The sequence below is a fragment of the Macrosteles quadrilineatus genome, unplaced genomic scaffold (assembly GCF_028750875.1).
Source record: "Macrosteles quadrilineatus isolate MER2022 unplaced genomic scaffold, UCM_ALF_1.0 Scaffold_10__1_contigs__length_6754688, whole genome shotgun sequence".
Lineage (NCBI taxonomy): Eukaryota > Metazoa > Arthropoda > Insecta > Hemiptera > Cicadellidae > Macrosteles > Macrosteles quadrilineatus.
Window position 1 is genome coordinate 3,077,267 of NW_026542603.1, and position 6,814 is coordinate 3,084,080.

Sequence of the window (6,814 nt, forward strand, 5' to 3'; positions counted from 1 at the left end):
GGGCCATTACAACAAAATGGCCGTTGGATTTCCGGCCTGAACATTATTTATCCAGTCTAGATGGTAATCGACAACGCAAATGGGATAATCTTGTTGTTGGCAACACTGGTGGTAAACCTGAGTCTAGGGGTGGTGAAGCGTGGGAAACTCGGTCAGCTGTTAGATACGAGGGTATCATTCTAATTAGTATTTTAAAAACACATTAATGGTCTCAAGTCAAGGAAGTTCAATGTAGGACTTTGGTAAGAAGGTTCTCAGGGGATTAATTAGGTTATCAAGATTAAACACGTCTTGTAGTAAGGTTTGCGGCAAAACCACCTGCTGGTTTGCCATTGTTAAGTAGTGGAACATTTTAAAGAAGAGTTAAATCAAGAAGTTAAAGAATATATCAACAAAATTTTAACTGTAAACCAGGAACTTTAGACAATGGAACTTGTAACTATTGTGTTTCATTGCATTATGTCGGGAAAATAGATAGTTTTTCATCTTTTGAAAGAGACGATTTTCTAAACTGTTTCTAAAATGATTTAACCATCTAAAATTTGAAACCTTGAAACTGCTAAACCAAATACAAGATGTGTAAAACGTCACAAAACACGAATGTGTACCTCTTTGTTACAAATGCAAATATACGATTTAGACATACATTACACATACGAACGTCGTCAGTTTTAATTTCGCTTACAGGAAAGCGCAATTTTTAAATCTTTCAGTTTCCAAATACGTAAACTTAATATCCTTTATTTAACATCATGAACGATGTGTAGAATACCTCTGCTACAGTCGTAAATGTAAATTTCGGAGGACAAACATTTTTCTTTGGTTGATGAGGATTATTCAACCGGCGTATTCACCTTTAGATCTTTTCTCCATTTCCGTAAACTAATCTTACTCTAAAGTTATTCAGAACAATGTAGATCATGTTAAACTTGGTGTTTTGTCAACTGAGTTTTCTGTATCACCCGACGAAGTGGGCTGTGGGCTTCCTTGCAAAGATTATAGAACAGAAAGCCTTACTTTGGCACACACCAGTATTCCAACCAAACAACACAATACATCGCGCTTTTATTATGCACGTAATCCGTGTACGCTTGAAAATAAGTTGGCAACAGAATAAACACCATTTTTTACTTCATCTATGCTACTACCATCAGCTGGTGTAGCGTTTTCTATTTCGTTCAATGTTTAGATTTAACCTAACCTAAAAACGTGTTGTACGGTGTTTGAAAGACTAATTATTTATATGATTTTTAGTAACTGTAGGAAAAATATAATGTGTGATACGAGTGCAAACTGCCTTTCTGCACACAAATAACTATTTCCTCCTCAGAAGAAAATTTGCACAGAAGACTCACGGTGAACCAAATGCCCTCTTTCGCTAAAGAATGCAACATCTTTTCTAATAGATCTTATTTTTTGCAACATATCTAACAAAGTAACTACCATCCCGAAATGTTAAGTCACTTCAACTCAAACTACTAGAGTGAATTCAACTCAATCTTTTGCGACTGTTGTCCAGACAAGCCCTCCCAGGAAGAAATCCTGCACAGTCTACAGAACCACCACCCAGGAGTGTTGAACACCAGCGGATGTTTGATGTTTGATCAAGTGGTTGAGTTTTCTACCAACATAGACATAGCCACCCGTGACAACTTGTTCTCAAAGCTTTGCTGCAGTTGGCTCCACTACCAGACTTCATTTATCTGGTATGGATCTGATCAAACTTGTTTAAAATGCTGTGTGATCTATAACACTTGATATAATTTAGATTGGAATTGGTCATCGTACATATTGTAGCACTTACTTCAGTGAATGAGGAGTTGACGATAAATATCTCTACCTCCTATACACTTATTGGTTAAAACACTGCTTTAAGATTATTAAAGAAGGCTTACGGTTTAGCAAATTTCCTACGTAGGGAATATCAAATCGTGTATTACGATATTCCAATTTTACAAGGTCATGATGGCTACATATAAAATGCAGTCTGCCCTGGATTTTCTACATGTTTTCAAAACAATAGAAGGTTTTGTCAATTAAAGTTTTACTTAAGGTACCCCACAATATCTAGATTTTCACATTCTGATAAAACATAATATTTTCAATATTGTAAATTTCTTTGTTTGTGGGTTTATCTTTTGCCTTTTCATTATTTTTTTAAGGATGAATTGATACGTATATGGACAAATTTGAGAAGGAAAACAATAGTTAAATCTTATTTATTTTCAATAACGTTTAAACATATTTTCAAATTGCCATTTAAGTTCACTATTCTTTTCTTAGTTATTTCAATATTTATACGATCAAAATCGTATATAAGTACTATGAAGAAAATGCGATTAACCATGCAATACCACCCGATGCATTTATATATTATTATTATTTTATAACCAACTTTTTGCTTTGGACGTATATGAAAACTACTGAATTTGCAACTTTTGACTTTTAACAGGTTATCCTTGAGCCTGATACATAATTCATTAACTCTTCCTGTGTTTAAATTTCCCAGGACAATGAGCAGTTTAAGTTTAAATGAGGGGATGAATTTAGTTAAATGTGTTAAATGTCCGATCCCACATGACGTCAGATCCTGTGTGTCTTGTGGGGAGCTTTTAAAAGAGGAGAGGGAGGTAAGGTTAATGTAGGCTACACCTGCAGACAAATTGATTATTCAAATTGTCTTACGTTCTTAGTAGACTATTTCTAAAGTAAAATTAATACATGTGAATTAGCATCAACCTGAAAATTATGCAATATACCGGTCAAACAACACAAAGAACGATGACTGTAAACCAATTGCTGATAGAAATAGATCAGACCTAAAAATGGCCAAAAGTACGTGTATAGTCAAATCTATTGAAGAAATCGATAGGAAACTCGAAATATTCTGTTACTGTATATAGAGAGCTGATATAAATGAATTATTTTTGTTACAATATTTGTTATCAACCAGTGTGCTCCTCGCAAACACCAAACACTTTTCGTTGCCACCACCAGGAGTCTTAAAGAGCTATATATATATATGTATATATTACCAATTACTCAGCAAAATAACTAAATAAATACGAAACTAGATCATTTGTGTGTAATTTAAGTATTTATTAAAAAATAATGAATTTCTTAAACATTCTTTACTCATACTAAGCTAATGATATATTTATTTCTCTTTTATTGTAAAACTGAAAAAAATCTAACGTCCCAGTTTAGACGACTTGAAATATTGTTGTTGCCTAAAGCTAAAATAAATACTAGCATAAGCAAGGAGTACAGATAAAATCCCCTGACAAATTTTAAAATTCAGTTTCACGAATAAATAAATTACCATGGAAAACAGACGCGCATCGTGACCAAAGTAAGAAGTGTAACAATCAGTGTGTGATAAAAGTCACGCGGAAAAAGTAGTTCCTCACGACAGCTGATAACAGAAAACCATCTGTCGCTGTCAACAATGACAAGAATGATAACACTAGCTGTAACTCACTAACAGAGCTTGTGGAAAGATTTACTTGGATGTGAGCAATGCTTCGTTCACATATTGGTGTGAACGTTTTGTCATTTTTACTTTAAAGCATCAGTTACTATCTAGCTTGACAATCTGTAGATGGATTAATCGACATCCCAATGACAAATGACATATGTTTGCATATTCGAAGAAACAATGGGATTGAAAACCTATCATTGAGGTTTGAAGAGTACATATTGGCTAACCATAAAATAAATATGTTGTACAAGACAAATCAGTCAAATGCTTGCACTGTATTTTGGGACAGTATAAACCAATTTATGGATACATCGGGGACACAAATAGCACACTTGTTTCTAGTACTGTACTGTCACATTACTGGGGATGGCCATTTTTAGACTTTTTGAACATAAACAAAGTGTTGGATTCGTTACTTCGTATCCCTTGTATGCGATATTAAATGAACTGCAAATGTATACATCGTATATATATATATACTTGGTCTTTGACATTTTAGCGAAACTATTGCATCAAAGTGTCTCTCATATTTAAAATAAATATTTGTCATATTTTACGTTGATACAATAAGACAGAATAAAATTCTAAATATAACATAGTCAGGAAAATATCAATACAGTAGTTTTTGAATATTTATTTGCCACCAATCCTTAATTTTAAGTTTCCATTTTTTTGTCTAGAAAAAAAGGAAGACCTAATCATCAATGCAGGGTGTATTCGAATTACCATTCATGTTTAACTATGGAGAGTAGAATCAACTTCATTCCCGTGTTTTAGAACAAGGAATGTTGTGTAATTGAGCTGCCGACATATTTTGCTGATGCCAATAATTGTTAATTTCCGTGGTTGGTCCAACAAAAGGTTTTATATCCAATACATCACATTTCCCTCCTAAAGAGCACCCCAGACGGAGGCGGAACTACGTCCCAACGCCTACGCGCGCTGCCGCACACGCCCGCAGTCAGCACGCGTGCGGCAGATGGCGCGGCTACATGCTACAGCTACAGATTACCCCGCACAAGCCGTTACGCAGAATGAGTTGCAAGATGTTCCCCATCAACTCGTCCTTCCCGCCATGCCGCGGTCGGGTGATCTCTACCGTTTACCCGCCATTTTCCCCGCCTGCGTTTTGAAAATGAATTTGGTACCTATGTGAGTGGCTTGTGTTTATTTAGTAGTGTGAAATTTTGTGTCATTGTTCGTAATGGGGTCGATACTAGAGTAGAAGTGCAATCTAAATGAAGCTGTAGGAAATCTTTTACTCTAATAGAATATAAAGTAGTTCGATGAGAAGCGTACAGAGTGTACTGTCAAAACTGTATTCTCTAGATTTTCATTCCTAACAAGATAAAAGATCGCATAAAAGATTCTATAGTTTCAGTAAGTTTTTATTTCAGTATGGCTTCAAGTCTACGTAAACGACAGAAATAAATAGATATCAGCACAAGCACAGTATATTCTGAATCAATTCAATAAGTCTACATTCATTTTTATTGTGTTTCAACTACCTGCTGTATCATCTTTCGGCACTGGAATAACTTAGTTAATGATATTTTTATTTCGTTCATATATATGCACCTCTTGCTCTCTTTCAAGGGCGTTCTAACATATCCCATGAGCTATCAAGTACCATAGATTAAACACTCACAGTACGCTCATTAAGTAGGCCTACTCCTTAGGTCTTAGGACTTTAGAGGCCTTCAGTCTCAGAAGTATCTTTCCAACTACTCATCAACTCTAGGTCCTAAACAAAGGTCTCCGACCCCTCGGTCCCCCAGCACCTGAGTGTCGGGCGGTCTCATCAACCTCTACTGTGTGGGATTGGAGGACCAACACACCTGAGAACACAGTTTACCTTGCAGGCCCTGATTAATTACTCTATTGTAGCCCTACATCGCTTACAACAGGGTTCACGGGTCCCCGGTGTTGCGCCGTTTTGGAACTTCTACGCTTCCGTTACTGGTTGGTCTTTCTACCAAGAGTTTCACGGATTGAAATGATTCGTTAGTAAATTAAGGAACTTGAAGAACTTAAAGTTTGCTTGTTATAGCCAAAAGCGGAGCCGAATTTGGACCCAGATGCCATTTGTAATTGAGATATCGATTTATGATGCCATCAAATAAAATGTTAACGTTAAATAACGGTTTTTTCAGATCATTCCCTTACAAAAAGCAAAAACAAAGACAATATGATTAACAAATTAACAACTTACTGAGCAGCGTTGACTTTGTCACATCCAGAGGAACCAGATCCAAAACCATCATAGCGGATTGGAAGCGAGGCTGCATCGCACATTGACTTATTCAATGAATCAACTTCATCTTTCAAACGCAAGATTATGGTTAAATATTTTTTTTTCCAGCATTAAACAAAAATGTTAAACTACAAATCTCTCAGGTATCCTCTTAACTCATTATTTATTTCTCATCGCTCTCAGCTCTGTATTATACGTTCATTGCATGTACCGTTTCCTCTTTGTTCTTACTTGTCTCCATGGTTATTCACTTCAAATATTTATCATTGTTTTTAATATTATTTATTGTTCTCACAAAAATATTTATGTATCTGTTTATTGTTATTTCATTGTTATTTACATTGTTCATTGTTATTTCATTGTTATTTGCATTGTTTATTGTTCTCACTAAAATATTTATCCTGTTTATTGTTATTTTATTGTTATTTATATTATTTATTGTTTTCTAGGTTAGTCCATGTGCCATTTATTGTATACATATCTTCGTTATTCATTTAACTATGTATTTGCTTATCGTTACTCACTCCGTTCTTTGTCCAAGTTTTTCACATGTATACTTTACTCTTATTATTGTTACATTTTGACATTCCTTTCATTGTTATTATTATGGATTATCTAGTCATAATGAGCATTTTACAACTCAATCAAACTGTAAAATTTGTGTAAATCCGTTGGAAAATAAAAATAAAATTAACGAGTTTGCTATAGTAATGTAGCATCAACAATTGATTGATATTTTCAATTAGTATGTAATATTTCAATTATACTCTATTTACAAAAATTAGGTAAATACTGTGATTTCGCATTCTGTATTAGAACTAGAACCTAGCCGAAATATGCAGACCTTAACTACATTCGGATTACACTATAATGTGGTTTGTTGCACACCAGTTTTCCAAATAATAGTCTAACATTGTTTACGTTCAATTGTCACACATACAACTAAACATAGTTTTCTCTTTGGTTTGGACCTTTCCCTATTACTATGTTTGTTTTTTTTTTGTTTTTGTTTTTTTTTTTTTGGGGGGGGGGGGCGAAATGTTATGATTGATTATATAACCTACTGTTGGTCGGATTAG